This window comes from Phyllobates terribilis, unplaced genomic scaffold (assembly GCF_046119375.1).
Source record: "Phyllobates terribilis strain yellow unplaced genomic scaffold, ASM4611937v1 Scaffold_4__5_contigs__length_816908805, whole genome shotgun sequence".
NCBI classification, from domain to species: domain Eukaryota; kingdom Metazoa; phylum Chordata; class Amphibia; order Anura; family Dendrobatidae; genus Phyllobates; species Phyllobates terribilis.
Window position 1 is genome coordinate 99677184 of NW_027362764.1, and position 15940 is coordinate 99693123.

General features: G+C 40.7%; 1 long non-coding RNA gene across 1 annotated transcript; it reads right to left on the reverse strand.

Moving 5' to 3' along the window:
- Positions 1 to 4610: 4610 nt before the first annotated feature.
- On the reverse strand, positions 4611 to 7769 carry LOC141264212 (uncharacterized). Its single transcript, XR_012319833.1, has 3 exons — positions 7584 to 7769; positions 7331 to 7396; positions 4611 to 5110 (listed from the first exon to the last, which is right to left on the reverse strand). It is a non-coding gene; the product is annotated as an uncharacterized lncRNA (long non-coding RNA).
- Positions 7770 to 15940: the final 8171 nt, after the last annotated feature.

Sequence of the window (15940 nt, forward strand, 5' to 3'; positions counted from 1 at the left end):
TGCCTAAACATTGGAGCTCCCCCACAAGTGACCCCATTTTGGAAACTAGACCCCCCAAGGCACCTATCTAGATGCATAGTGAGCACTTGGAACCCCCAGGTGCTTCACAAATTGATTCGTAAAAATGAAAAAGTGGAAAAAAAATACTTTTTCATTTTTACGAATCAATTTGTGAAGCACCTGGGGGTTCCAAGTGCTCACTATGCATCTAGATAGGTGCCTTGGGGGGTCTAGTTTCTAAAATGGGGTCACTTGTGGGGGAGCTCCAATGTTTAGACACACAGGGGCTCTCCAAACACAACATGGTGTCCGCTAACAATTTGAGCCGATTTTCCATTCAATTTGTTAGCGGACACCATGTTGCATTTGGAGAGTCCCTGTGTGCCTAAACATTGGAGCTCCCCCACAAGTGACCCCATTTTGGAAACTAGACCCCCAAGGCACCTATCTAGATGCATAGTCAGCACTTGGAACCCCCAGGTGCTTCACAAATTGATTCGTAAAAATGAAAAAGTGGAAAAAAAATACTTTTTCATTTTTACGAATTAATTTGTGAAGCACCTGGGGGTTCCAAGTGCTCACTATGCATCTAGATAGGTGCCTTGGGGGGTCTAGTTTCCAAAATGGGGTCACTTGTGGGGGAGCTCCAATGTTTAGGCACATCAGGGGCTCTCCAAATGCAACATGGCGTCCGCTAATTATTCAAGCAAATTTTACAATCAAAAAGTCAAATAGCGCTCCTTCCCTTCCGAGCCCTGCCGTGCACCCAAACAGTGGTTTTTCCCCACATATGGGGTATCTGCATGCCCAGGGGAAATTGCACAACAAATTTTGGGGTCCATTTTTTCTTGTTACCCCTGTGAAAATAAAAAAATTGGGTCTAAAGTAACATTTTTGTGAAAAAAGTTAAATGTTCATTTTTTTCTTCCACATTCCAAAAATTCCTGTGAAGCACCTGAAGGGTTAATAAAGTTATTGAATGTGGTTTTGAGCACCTTGAGGGGTGCAGTTTTTAGAATGGTGTCACTTTTGGGTATTTTCTGTCATAAAGACCTCTCAAAGTGATTTCAAATGTGATGTGGTCCCTTAAAAAAATGGTTTTGTAAATTTTGTTGGAAAAATGAGAAATCGCTGGTCAACTTTTAACCCTTATAGCTCCCTAACAAAAAAAAATGTTGGTTCCAAAATTGTGCTGATGTAAAGTACACATGTGGTAAATGTTATTTATTAAGTATTTTGTGTGACATATCTCTCTGATTTAAGGGCATAAAAATTCAAATTTTGAAAATTGCAAAATTTTCAAAATTTTCACCAAATTTCTGTTTTTTTCACAAATAAACGCAAGTGATATTGAAGAAATTTTACCAAAATCATGAAGTACAATATGTCACGAAAAAACAATCTCAGAATCAGGGGGATCCGTTGAAGCGTTCCAGAGTAATTACCTCATAAAGTGACAGTGGTCAGAATTGTAAAAATTGGTCTGGTCATTAACGTGCAAACCCTCCTCAGGGGTTAAGGGGTTAAAGGGGTTTTCCCACGAACAAAAGTTGATTTTAATCAATAGATCTTGGAATAATAAAAACTTCCACAATTGGATGTGTTTAAATAAAATGTTCCTGTGCTGAGATAATCTTATAAATGTGCCCCTGCTGTGTACTGTGTAATGGCTGTGTCTCACCGTGCAGGAACATGGTCTGATCATACCACATCTCCTGGGCAGGGGAGGACGCAAAAGATTATACAGACATTACAGCATGGCATCACAGTTCATTCTTTTTCTGAGGTAAAACATTTCACTGACTGTTTTTAAACAATGTTTTACTTCAAAGAAAGAATCAGCTGTGATCCCGTGCATTGTTTACAATAGTCTGCCTTTGTAAACAGGCTATTAAACAACTGCCAATCGCTAACTGTTTACCGATTGGCGGTAATTTAGTACCACCGATCTTTCCATGTAAACAGACCCTAAGTTACCACCTATCATATGGATAGGTGAAACATTGTTTTCACAAGACAACCTTTTTAAATTTTTCAGCCCTTACTAATCTTTTAGCACAACTGTCATGGACATAAGAAAGAAAAGAAAAGAAGTCCACTGGCCTATGGTCAGATGAATAACAACTTCTTTATATAAGAAGTAAAAACCCCAATACACATTAGACTAAAGTCAGACAAACCCACTGATATCAGCAGGATCAGCTGACAGTCTAATAAGTATGGGGGTATCCTGACTCTTCCCCGACATATGATGTCAGAGGAGCGGAGCATTCGGCCTATTGAATTTTTTAACTGCTGATTCTTTTGCTCTCCGCAAGATAAGCCAATGCCAGATTCCCCTGATAGTGACTCTTTCATAGAGGACACAGTAATGCTCTGATGAGTAGAGCGTTCCTGTGTTGGGTGGAGTCGGGGGAGATAGCTGTGGGATAAATTATCTTTTAGCAGACAGTTTAAAACAGATGGAGAGAGCAAATTATTATATGAAGGATCAGAAGATCTCAGTCCCTGAGTTGGATTAAAGATAAAAGTAAAAAAAAATTAAGATGTTTAAATGTAGTAATAAGGGGAAAAATCACAAAAAAAAGCTGTGTAATGTTTTCAATAAAAATTATCTGTATCAAAATTTATTTGGTATCACTAAGTCCAAAGCAACCTAAATTGATGCGTTTTTTCATTTCAAAGATCAAAAAGATCAAAAAGTTCTGAGTACCCTAATATGGTCCCAATAAAAACATCAACTCATCAAGAAGCCCTCACAAAGCTCTTTGATTAAGAAAAGAACAAAAAGTTATGGCTCTCAGGATACTTTCAAACACTCTAAGAAAAAAATAAAAATGCAACGATTATGAGCCTAATGGCTCGAAATGTGTAACTTTAATTCTGGCAGGCATCTTGGGTGTTTTTTATCTGATGAAATAAATAGTGAGACCATGAGTTGGACCATGCTTTCCTATATACAATAAAGAACACCAATCATAAATGGGTAGTATAAATCACACCATGTGTGTAGATATAGGTATGATATGTACCTTTTATTAATTACTACCCTATATGGACTAAATGCGACTCCATCGCCAAATATAGAACTACCAGAGAAAAAAGCGAAGACCGAATCAACACTTCTATAGCAAAAAATGGTCAATATTTATTATGATACAAAGATCAGACATATACAAAGGTCAGTACAATATTATAAAAAAGGACAATAAAATCAATAACAGCCCTCTCTACATGTGACTCCACACAGGGACCCATAATATAGGTAATCCATGGCAGACCCAGATCCTATGTATTTAGTTTTATTATATCATATCTGCTATATATATATAACACACATAAGCATTAAAATGGATACTATATATGCTGATTACCCTCACTGCTGTATAGTGGAAACCAGTAGAAGTCATTTACCATATCACCCTCCTATTATCTACTATTATTGTCATGTGCGGTGCACTAGATGAATAGAGGGAACATAAATGTCCCCATTGTATGCTTACCGCAGCTCTCCAGTGTCCAAATGTAATCACCAGGGGGCAATAGCACTGTTAGGGGTCCATAATGGGGAGGCACATGTCGAGAGAGACGCCCCTTTACGCGCGTTTCGGCTGTTCCCTTCATCAGGGGGCATGTTTATTGCATCTCTATTGCTTGTTTTTATAGGCACTGGAGGTGCCGTAAAACAGGAAATGATGTGTGTGTCGTCATAGTGATGAGGACACCAACAGGCCACCGCATCACATGACCGCGGGTGGGCGGAGCTAAGTCCGCATCACATGACCACGGGTGGGCGGAGCTAAGTCCGCATCACATGACCACGGGTGGGCGGAGCTAAGTCACAACACCGTGAGACAGGACATGATGCGTGCATCGTCATAGGGATGAGGACGCCAACAGGACTCCGCATCACATGACCATGGGTGGGCGGAGCTGAGGCACAACATCAATATCACCACAGAAACAGAGGCCGACCAGCACCCCCGCCCACCTGTAAGTACGCAGCACACATTTTCCCTCTATGCAGATGCACATCGTAGTTGTTATCTCATAGCAAAGTAACATATATAAACTGTGGACAATAGGAAAACATGTAACAATACAGAGACACAACATATAACGGGACAACAGGGGAAAGAGAGGGGGAGAGAATAGAAGATACGGAAGGCAGGGGAGGAAAGGAGGGGGAAGGGGGAATGTGCCACATGTGAGGATGACAGATTCTAGGTAGAAAACCACCATAGGCAGCATGTATAGTAGGGAAATATCATATATACATCTATAAAGAGAGAAAATATATGGATGAGATGCACACCTTCCATATCTCATATCCAGTGTATCATGATATTAGGCATATCGTCCTCATGGTACACCTACAATGAATATATATATATATATACACATTATATCCACCCTCCACATGTATATCATTGATAATCCACAAAAAAGCTAGTTGATTAGGGCCAATTACCCATATATCATATACTATATCCATGTATGTATACCACGAAATATCCACTACCTGTATGTATATTTTAGGGTCGCACCAAGGGGAAACCAATTGATCGGGACATATTCCATATCTAACACGATGTCTACCTGATGCACACATACATATAAACATGATATCCACAATCAGAGTCACCCTCAGTACCCTCCCCAAGGATAGAAGTAATGCACATAGTACACATATTACATATCATTGAAATATATATACTGAACATAAATAGATATATATCCATATAGTTCACCCACCAACCTATGCACGCCATATATTACACCAGCATACATGAGTCCCACGCAACATATATCAAAACCATCATATAAAAGTCAATATAGAGGCGAAGACGAATACACATTATAACAAATCTATAGTGACATAATGTAGACAAATAGAATCCCCGAAACTACACTAGTAGGACCTCAATATATGCATACAGTCCTTTTAGCTATAATGTTTTAATGTCTCTCGCATCGACTTGTAGTCGGCGTTCCCTCGTCGTTATGTCAGGATCCAATGCGACATCACATCTAAGCCATCCTCACCCACCAGTAACAATCACCCTGCTGTCGACAGAAAGAAAGACGATCATGGATGCATAGAGAAATCCTGATAGATGCAAAAAGAGATAAAATCAATATATACACTTAATAAACATATACAGAATAAAATTGAAACTAGGTTGTAAAGGGCCACTCGCATTGAGATATTACTATTATGATTTTAATATATGGTATGGGTTTTAGAGAAAGGGGGAATAACTAATGCTCTCATTAAGACCCTTCGGTTGTAGTGTACCAAGGGTCCAAATCCAACGAGATTCTGTTTGCGCCAATTTTTGGCCAATCCTCCCACCACGAATGTTAGGTGTTATACAATCGATACCCCTAATCTGGAGTGCTGATGAGTCACAATTATGGTGGGTCTTGAAATGGCGGGGAAGGGTTTTGAGAGTGGATGCATCCACGTGGCCGGCCGCCGCAATAATGCCCAAAACGTGTTCACGGACTCGCACTTTGAATTGACGAGTAGTCATACCTATGTATATAAGCCCACATGGGCATGTAGCAAAGTATATGACATGTTTGGTGGTGCAGGTGATAAATTTCTTGATCTTATATATTTTAGATCTATCCGAACCAAAGAACGTATCACAACGTTCCACATTTGGGCATGCGACGCATCGGCCACAAGGAGTGCATCCACTCCTCCTCCTCTGAGCGTCCAAAAATGAAGCCACTTCCGACCCCTCATAGTGTGAGTGAACTAGATGGTCCCGCAAATTTCTTGACCGTCTAATTGTGATCAGTGGCCTCTCTGGAATAAACTTGGAGATGACACTGTCAGCTCTCAGAATGTGCCAAGATCTAGACAGTATCTGTCTCATCTTAGAAAATTGAGAATGATAATTGGTGATGAATCTCACTTTTTCATTTTCTTTAGTCCCCTCATCACTTCTCTTTCCATAGATAAGGTCATGTCTGGACGAGAATTTCGCTCTGTTATATGCCCTTTTGATCATACGACGGCTATATCCTCTCTCGAGGAATCTATCTCTGAGTTCAGAGGCCTGTCGTTCAAATTCGGTGTCGGTGGAGCAGATCCTCCGAACCCTGAGGAACTGTCCCACCGGCACCGATCTAATCATATGTTTAGGGTGGGATGATGTTGCATGTAGCAACATATTGGTAGATGTAGGTTTCCGAAATAGCGTCGTCTGTAGACAGTTGGTGTCATCCCTTATCAGTGACACATCCAGAAATTCAACTTGTTGTTCATTGGACTGATATGTAAGATGTATATTCCATACGTTCCCATTTAATTGGTCCATGAATTCTTTTAATTTTAGTGTTGAACCCTGCCAGATCATGAGGATGTCATCAATGTAGCGTGCCCAAAAGAGGACACGACCCATTGACTCCTCACGATCTGTCAGGCAGAGGTCTCTTTCCCACAGACCCAGGAACAGATTGGCGTAGGACGGCGCAAAAGCCGCACCCATTGCTGTCCCCTGGGTCTGCAGGAAAAAAGACCCCTTAAATGTAAAGAAATTATGATGTAAAGAGAACTCCAACAGTTCCAAGATCAAGGATCTTAAGGCATAAGGTACAGATGAGGTGCCCAAGAAGAACTTAGCCGCGGAAATACCATCCGCATGTCTAATATTGGTATAGAGTGACTCCACATCGGCAGTCACCAGGGTGGTATCATCCTCAACATATAGTCCATCCACCTTCCTAAGTAACTCGCCAGTATCTCTCAGAAAAGAAGGTAGGCATTCCACCAGTGGCTGCAGATGGGAGTCAATCCACCTATTGACATGTTCCAAGAAATTCCCCCTACCCGAAATAATGGGGCGTCCAGGGGGAATCTCGGCATTTTTATGGATCTTGGGGAGAAGATACAGGGTGGGAATTGTAGGTTCAACTACCAACAGAGCTGAAGCTAATTCTCTCGTAATGATATTCTCTGCAACAGCTCTGTTGATAATCACCTCCAATTCTGCCATATACGTAGTGAGGGGATTGAATGTCAATTTCCTATAGCAAATTTTGTTATTTAACTGTCGATATGCTTCCCTCTCATACATAGGTTTGGGCCACACCACAACATTCCCCCCTTTATCCGCAGGTTTGATAAGGACACCTGGTAAATTCTGAAGGAACATTAGCCTATCACGTTCCTCCTTAGACATGTTATCACGTGAGATATGACGCGGAATCGCCATTAGCTCATCAGCGACAATCTTAACAAATAAATCCACATTGGAACATGACGTTAGTGGTGGAAACTTCTTAGATTTTGGTCTAATAGATTTAGGAATCTTACCTCCTAGGGGGGTATTATGTTCAATGGCCAAATCCTCCAGTATCCTCACCGCAGCTTGTTCTTCCTCTGTGGGAAAGAGATCATGGAGACCACCATCAAAGAAGTGTCTTTTGAAGATCAGGGCCCGTGCAAATATATGTAAATCTTTAATAGCTGTAAATGCATCAAATTGGGCACTCGGGGCAAAAGATAGTCCCTTACTAAGAAGGGCCACATCTGACTCAGTAAGAATATAGTTACTCAGATTAATTACCTTAGAGTCATTCCTCTTATGATCCGGTGATGTATATTCCTGTCGTTTGTAGGGATGGAAGTTATGTTCCCTCATTCTTTTATTAGAGGTACCGGATCTTGTAACTATGGATGAAGAGGATGCCTCCGAGTGATCACTAAGTGATGTAGCCGATGAATTCGAAAGTTTGCGTGAAAAATTGGGGCCCTGACTGCGCCATATATATACTCTCTTCTGATGGTAGTCTCTCATGTCTCTATTGAATTTAGACACCTGTACCTCCTGGATCCTCTTGACTGTGGAATCCAAAATTTTATCAATATGTATATTATAGTTAGAGAGTTTCTCCGTTGGACAATTGGATCTCAACTCTGTCTGTGCGACATCTATTTGATTATCCAGGTCCATAATAGATTGTGAATTCAAATCCACCAATAGTTGCATCAACAACAATGAGCAATTTGTGCAAGACTCCTCCCATTTGGACATAAATGTTGCATCTTCTACTGGGAATGTAGGGGTAATGCGAATTCTCAGTCCTCGTGGGATCATTTGGCGGGTAATATATTTTCCCAAAAACGCCTTATTCCACCAAAGTTTCGTTCTTTTTATTAATAATTTCTGTATAAACGTGGATTTCTCATCCCATCCCTGTTCAACTGCTACTGGCCCATCAACCACTGAACCTCCGAATGTCTGATCAATTTGTGACAACCAGGATTTTTCCTTAGCCTTGTAGTCCATGTTATTAGAAAGGAAAATACCTGTGCAAAACACAGTAATAAGACTATAAAGAACACCAATCATAAATGGGTAGTATAAATCACACCATGTGTGTAGATATAGGTATGATATGTACCTTTTATTAATTACTACCCTATATGGACTAAATGCGACTCCATCGCCAAATATAGAACTACCAGAGAAAAAAGCGAAGACCGAATCAACACTTCTATAGCAAAAAATGGTCAATATTTATTATGATACAAAGATCAGACATATACAAAGGTCAGTACAATATTATAAAAAAGGACAATAAAATCAATAACAGCCCTCTCTACATGTGACTCCACACAGGGACCCATAATATAGGTAATCCATGGCAGACCCAGATCCTATGTATTTAGTTTTATTATATCATATCTGCTATATATATATAACACACATAAGCATTAAAATGGATACTATATATGCTGATTACCCTCACTGCTGTATAGTGGAAACCAGTAGAAGTCCATAATGGGGAGGCACATGTCGAGGGGCGTCTCTCTCGACATGTGCCTCCCCATTATGGACCCCTAACAGTGCTATTGCCCCCTGGTGATTACATTTGGACACTGGAGAGCTGCGGTAAGCATACAATGGGGACATTTATGTTCCCTCTATTCATCTAGTGCACCGCACATGACAATAATAGTAGATAATAGGAGGGTGATATGGTAAATGACTTCTACTGGTTTCCACTATACAGCAAATCAGTAATCAGCATATATAGTATCCATTTTAATGCTTATGTGTGTTATATATATATAGCAGATATGATATAATAAAACTAAATACATAGGATCTGGGTCTGCCATGGATTACCTATATTATGGGTCCCTGTGTGGAGTCACATGTAGAGAGGGCTGTTATTGATTTTATTGTCCTTTTTTATAATATTGTACTGACCTTTGTATATGTCTGATCTTTGTATCATAATAAATATTGACCATTTTTTGCTATAGAAGTGTTGATTCGGTCTTCGCTTTTTTCTCTGGTAGTTTCCTATATACAAGACTATGTCGACAGAAAAATAAAGAAATGTTAGAGCTTTAGTTTCTTCATTGTTATGCTTGCTTGTTTTACGCTCTTGATGTGCTGTAGTTTTTGAGGTTGTTTGTCTAAAACAACATGCAAAGTAGAATTTCAATATTTGCAAATGATACTAAACTCTACAAGGTAATCAACAAAGAGGAGGATAGTTTAATATTACAGAGGAATTTATGTAAGCTGGTGGCTTGGGCTGAGAAATGACAATTGAAGTTTAATTTAGATAAATGTAAAGTTATGCACTTGGACAGAGGAAATGAAATGTATAATTGTGTAATAAATGGTAAAACTGTCATTGAAAACTATTTGGGAAAATGAGTGGGCGGCAAACTCCACTTTAGTGATCAACGTCAGGCAGCTGCTGCCAAGGCAAATAAAATAATGTTGTGCATTAGTAGAGGCGTAGATGACCAGAACACAGTTTCTACGTCTATACAAGTCACTAGTATGGCCACACTTAGAATACTGTGTACAGTTTTGGTCTCCGGTGTATGAGAAGGACATACTGTAGCTGAACTAGAGTGGCTGCAGAGAAGAGCAACCCAGGTTATTAAAGGACTGGGTGAACTGTAATACCAAGACAAGTTATCAAACAAAGGCTTAGGGGTGATCTTATTACAATGTACAAATACCGTATATGAGGGGACAGTACAGAGATCTGTCTGATTATCTTTTTACACGTATGCCTACGACTGTGACAAGGGGGCATTTTCTATGACCAGTGGAAAGAAGGTTTAATTATAATCACAGGCAGTGATGACTATGATGTTGCAATGGTCAATTTACTACAAATGTTCTAGGAGGGCCTGGATGTCTTTGTCGACAAATATAATATTACAGGTTATGGGCACTAGATTCTGTGACAGAGATTTATAGAACCAGCCTGATTGCCATATATGTAGTCGGGATAATAATATGGGGCAATTAGTATCTGCCTCATTGGTTTTTTGCCTTCCTCTGGATCAACATGTTAGGTTATAGGTTGAACTCGATAAACATTTTCTACTCCATTTTGTAATGTAAGAGGTCCTTCTAAAAGATAAAATTGCAAAGGTGCAATATTTATTTAGAAGTATTTGTATATCCCTGTCTTTTTCATCTGTATCCTTTGTTTTTCCTTTGAGTGTCATTTCTGTAAAAATTTGTTATTTTCTTTTTATGAAAACTAGTCAGCAGTATTATTTAGGACAGTGGTTACCAGTCAGTTGGTTAGTAATTCTCCAGAGCACAGCAACTAAAAAAAGGTCAGACTTTCCTAAGAAGTAAAAGGCAGGGGTTCTCCAGAAATGAAGCTCTGCATAGTGTGCACAATTTGTACGTTTGATGATTAGTTTTATTATTGAACAACTCCTGTGCTGTTGGGCAATCCAAAAGATTGGTAAACCTGAAACCTGAATATTCAAGAAAGTAAAAGTGATGTTTTCTCTTTTTTAGGAGAATAGCTCTATGTGCAGAATTATTGTTCAACTACATGAAAAACGGAAATTTTCCCATCTCAATTGTTTTCATCTGTTAAAGTGAGAATAATAACCCAGCAACTCACAAAGTACAAAAACTTTTCAAAAACAGTCACAAGCCTTCCATCCATGGAGTTTGTCAGTTTCTTAATCTGGTGACAATCAACTTTTTGGGCAGCACAAACCCCAGCCTCCCAGACACTGTTCAGAGAGGTGACTGTTTTCCTTGACTGTAAAGCCCCCTTTTAAGAAGGGCTCACACGTTCTCAAATGGATTTAGGTCAGATGAGGAAGAGACCATGTCATTTTTCTTGCATTTTTAAGGCCTTTTCTGGCAACCAAGCAGTGGAGACTTCAATGGTGCGATTGAGCTTTGTCCTAAATAAAAATCATGATTTTCTTGAAACGTGCAGACATTTTTCCTGAACCATTGCTTGAAGAAAGTGTCTTCTAAAAACTGTCAGTAGTTTGGGATTTGATTTTGAGTTCATCTTTAACCCAAAAACATCCATCTAGCTGATATTTAATAATACCAGCCCACAACAGTATCACACCCTCACCTGTGCCCATTACTGATCCAGCCATAGGCCCATCCATCTGGTCCATTCCGAGTCACTCCCATCTCATCGGTCCATAAAATCTTTGAAAAACCTATCTTCAGCTATTTTTTGGCCGAGTCTTGACGTTTCCACTTCTGTGTCTTGCTCAGTGGTGGTTGGGTTTCAGCCTCCCCTATATGGGCCCTGTCTCTGAGAACTGAGCGCCTTGTACTTCTGGGCGATCCAGGGAGGTTGCCGTTCTGGAATATAACAGCACTGTAGGATAATGGCCTCCTGATCCCTTCATGTTTGATTCTTCAAAAATATTTGGCAATTATTGTGTGTCTTTTTTCCCACCAAGTTTTTTGCGAACCTGTTGAATATTTGCAACTAAATTTTTGATGGTTCTGTGATCACGCCCCAATATCTTGGGGCAATTTCAAGAGAGATGCATCCCTCTTTAAGGCTTGTAACAATTTTTGACTTTTCAGAGTCAGGCTATGTGCCCACGATGCAGAAATGCTCCGGATTTTTCCTGAGCGTTTCTGCATCTTCCCTTGCAGAAAAAACGCATGCGGATTGTACATGCGTTTTTCCTGCCAGGGGCATGCGGATGTGAAGCGTTCTTCACATGCTTTTCCGCATGCGGGTTGACAAGCGCTTTCCAAGCAATTTTAGCATCACTTGGAAAGTGCTTGACAACTTGGTCACACTATATAAATCCATGCAAACGGCATGGATTTATATAGTGTGGCTAGTGTTGAGCGATCATGCTCGACACTGCTCGGTACTCGCCCGAGCATCTCACTGCTCGGGATGTTCAGCGAGCACCGAGCATTTTCGGGTTACTCGGGTGGGAGCTCGAGTCTCCGCCCTGCATGTTTGGTGCTCTTTACAGAGCCAATCAACATGTAGGGATTGCCAGCTAGTCACTGTAATGCCGCAGCCATGTTGTTTGTGGGCATTACAGTGATTGGCTGGCCGCACAGCGTCACCTCGAGTATTTAAAACTGGGCGCCACGACCTTGGACACAGTCACTCCGGATCACACAGTGTAGGGAGAGTGCTGCTGAGCTAGGGAGAGATTTATACTGTGAAATAGGTAGTGTAGGGTCTCTAAAGCCTGAAAAATCAAACAAACAGTCCTTCTGAGGACTAATATCCATCCCAGATATCAGGCAGGCAGTATAGGAGACGCAGTGGTTATACCAACAAACACCGCATTACAGTCCTGTGTGCTGCTGCTGCTCAAATTGCTAGACTTAGCCCCAGGTCTCAGGGGCAGGGCCGGCTCCAGGTTTCTGTGGGCCCTGGGCGAAAGAGTCTCAGTGGGCCCCTTTAATACATACCAGGTTCATGATGCTCAGATACCGCAGAGAAATGCAGTACAGAAAAAAGTTTGGACATACCTTCTCATTTAAAGATTTTTCTGTATTTTCTTGACTATGAAAATTGTACATTCACACTGAAGGCATCAAAACTATGAATTAACACATGTGGAATTATATACTTAACAAAAAAGTGTGAAACAACTGAAAATATGTCTTATATTCTAGGTTCTTCAAAGTAGCCACCTTTTGCTTTGATGACTGCTTTGGTCACTCTTGGCATTCTCTTGATGAGCTTCAAGTGGTAGTCACTGGAAATGGTTTTCACTTCACAGGTGTTCCCTGTCAGGTTTAATAAGCGGGATTTCTTGCCTTATAAATGGGGTTGGGACCATCAGTTGTGTTGTGCAGAAGTCTGGTGGATACACAGCTGATAGTCCTACTGAATAGACTGTTAGCTGCTTTTTTCTTGCCATAATACAAATTCTAAGTAAAGAAAAACAAGTGGCCGTCATTACTTTAAGAAAATGAAGGTCAGTCAGTGCGAAAACTTGGGCAAACTTTGAAATTGTCCCCAAGTGCAGTTGCAAAAACCATCAAGCGCTACAAAGAAACTGGCTCACATGAGGACCGCCCCAGGAAAGGAAGACCAAGAGTCATCTCTGCTTCTGAGGATAAGTTTATCTGAGTCTCCAGCCTCAGAAATTGCAGGTTAACAGCAGCTCAGATTAGAGACCAGGTCAATGCCACACAGAGTTCTAGCAGCTGACACGTCTCTTCAACAACTGTTAAGAGGAGACTTTGTGCAGCAGGCCTTCATGGTAAAATAGCTGCTAGGAAACCACTGCTAAGGACAAGCAACAAGCAGAAGAGACTTGTTTGGGCTAAAGAACACAAGGAATGGACATTAGACCAGTGGAAATCTGTGCTTTGGTCTGATGAGTCCAAATTTGAGATCTTTGGTTCCAACTACCGTGTCTTTGTGTGATGCAGAAAAGGTGAACGCATGAACTCTACCTGCCTGGTTCCCACCATGAAGCATGGAGGAGGAGGTGTGATGGTGCGGGGGTGCTTTGCTGGTGACACTGTTGGGGATTTATTTAAAATTGAAGGCATACTGAACCAGCATAGCTACCACAGCATCTTGCAGCGGCATGCTATTCCATCCGGTTTGCGTTTAGTTGGACCATCATTTATTTTTCAACAGGACAATGACCCCAAGCACACCTCCAGGCTGTGTAAGGGCTATTTGACCAAGAAGGAGAGTGATGGGGTGCTACGCCAGATGACCTGGCCTCCACAGTCACCAGACCTGGCAGAGTGAAGGTAAAAGGGCCAACAAGTGCTAAGCATCTCTGGGAACTCCTTCAAGATTGTTGGAAGACCATTTCCGGTGACTACCTCTTGAAGCACATTAAAAGAATGCCAAGAGTGTGCAAAGCAGTCATCAAAGCAAAAGGTTTCTATTTTGAAGAACCTAGAATATAAGACATATTTTCAGTTGCTTCACACTTTTTTGTTAAGTATATAATTCCACATGTGTTAATTCATAGTTTTGATGCCTTCAGTGTGAATGTACAATTTTCATAGTCATGAAAATACAGAAAAATCTTTAAATGAGAAGGTGTGTCCAAACTTTTGGTCTGTACTGTATATATACATACATATATATATATATATATATATATATATATATATATATATATATATAAAGAATATCAAGAGGCAGCACTCAAATTTTTTTAAAGAAAAATGGACTTTAATGAGCCCGAAGGCGACGTTTCGGTTCACAGAACCTTTCGCCTTTGGGCTCATTAAAGTCCATTTTTCTTTAAAAAAATTTGGAGTGCTGCCTCTTGATATTCTTTCTATTGATATGCAGCAGTTTGGACAGACTGTTTGGAGGCCTGGCACCCATTAGTGAGTAATATGAAATGGTGCTGTCTTTAATATGTTTATATTTTACAATGCAAAGATTTCACTTCTTACATTACATGACCGATATCTATTGTAAATTCCACAATAGCTCAGAAACCGGCGAATCGCTCCACACAGTATACTGACCCCCAAATAACGCTCCATACAGAATACTGGCCCCCATATAACACTCCCTACAGAATACTGGCCCCCATATAACACTCCATACAGAATACTGGCCCCCATAAAATGCTCCGTACAGGATACTGGCCCCCAAATATATCTGTTTAAAAGAGTCTGGTTTCGGCCAGATAACCTAGAACTGTGGTTTTGCAGTTCCACGGTTCAAATCTCTATATTATCCACCTTTTTGCCTTTTTTACATAAAAAAAAACTGTTTGAGTGTCTTGCTGACTGTTCAGACACAAATATATCTGTTTAAAAGATTCTGGAGTAGGCCAGAGAACCAGAATTGTGGTTTTCCTCTTCCATGGTTCAAATCTGGGTGTAATCCACCTTTTTGCCTTTTTTCCATTAAAAAAAAACAGTGTGAGTGTCTCGCTGACTGTTCAGACACAAATATATCTGTTTAAAAGATTCTGGTGTAGGCCAGAGAACGAGAACTGTGGTTTTCCTCTTCCACGGTTCAAATCTGGGTGTAATCCACCTTTTTGCCTTTTTTACATAAAAAAAATCCGTTTGAGTGTCTCGCTGACTGTTCAGACGCAAATATATCTGTTTAAAAGATTCTGGTGTAGGCCAGAGAAATAGAACCGTGGTTTTCCTCTTCCACGGTTCAAATCTGGATGTAATCCACCTTTTTGCCTTTTTTACATAAAAAAAAACAGTTTGAGTGTCTCGCTGATTGTTCAGACACAAATATATCTGTTTAAAAGATTCTGGTGTAGGCCAGAGAAATAGAACTGTGGTTTTCCTCTTCCACGGTTCTAATCTCCTTTTTATTACCCTTTTGCCATTGATAGTGCGAGTGTAAGCTATTTTACTTAATTTACAATGGGCAAGGCGCGTGGCAAGGGACGTGGAACTGGACGTTCTGGTGATTGTGCGTGCAGAGGACAGGGCCATGGCCAAGGTGAAAATGTGCCACAACCAACAGCCACATCTTCTCGCTCCCAGTTCTTGACTGAATTACTAGGGAAGTGACTCGCCCCCTGGGCCGTGGGGAACTCGGATCCGGGCAGTAGGGGAACGATGGGAGTAGTAGTGGCAACCCGGTTCCGTGGCTCAGGGTGGTCAGGCCAGTGGTAGTCCGTTATGCGCTGATGATTATGTCCGACTACGCCACCCGTGGATTGCGGTTATTA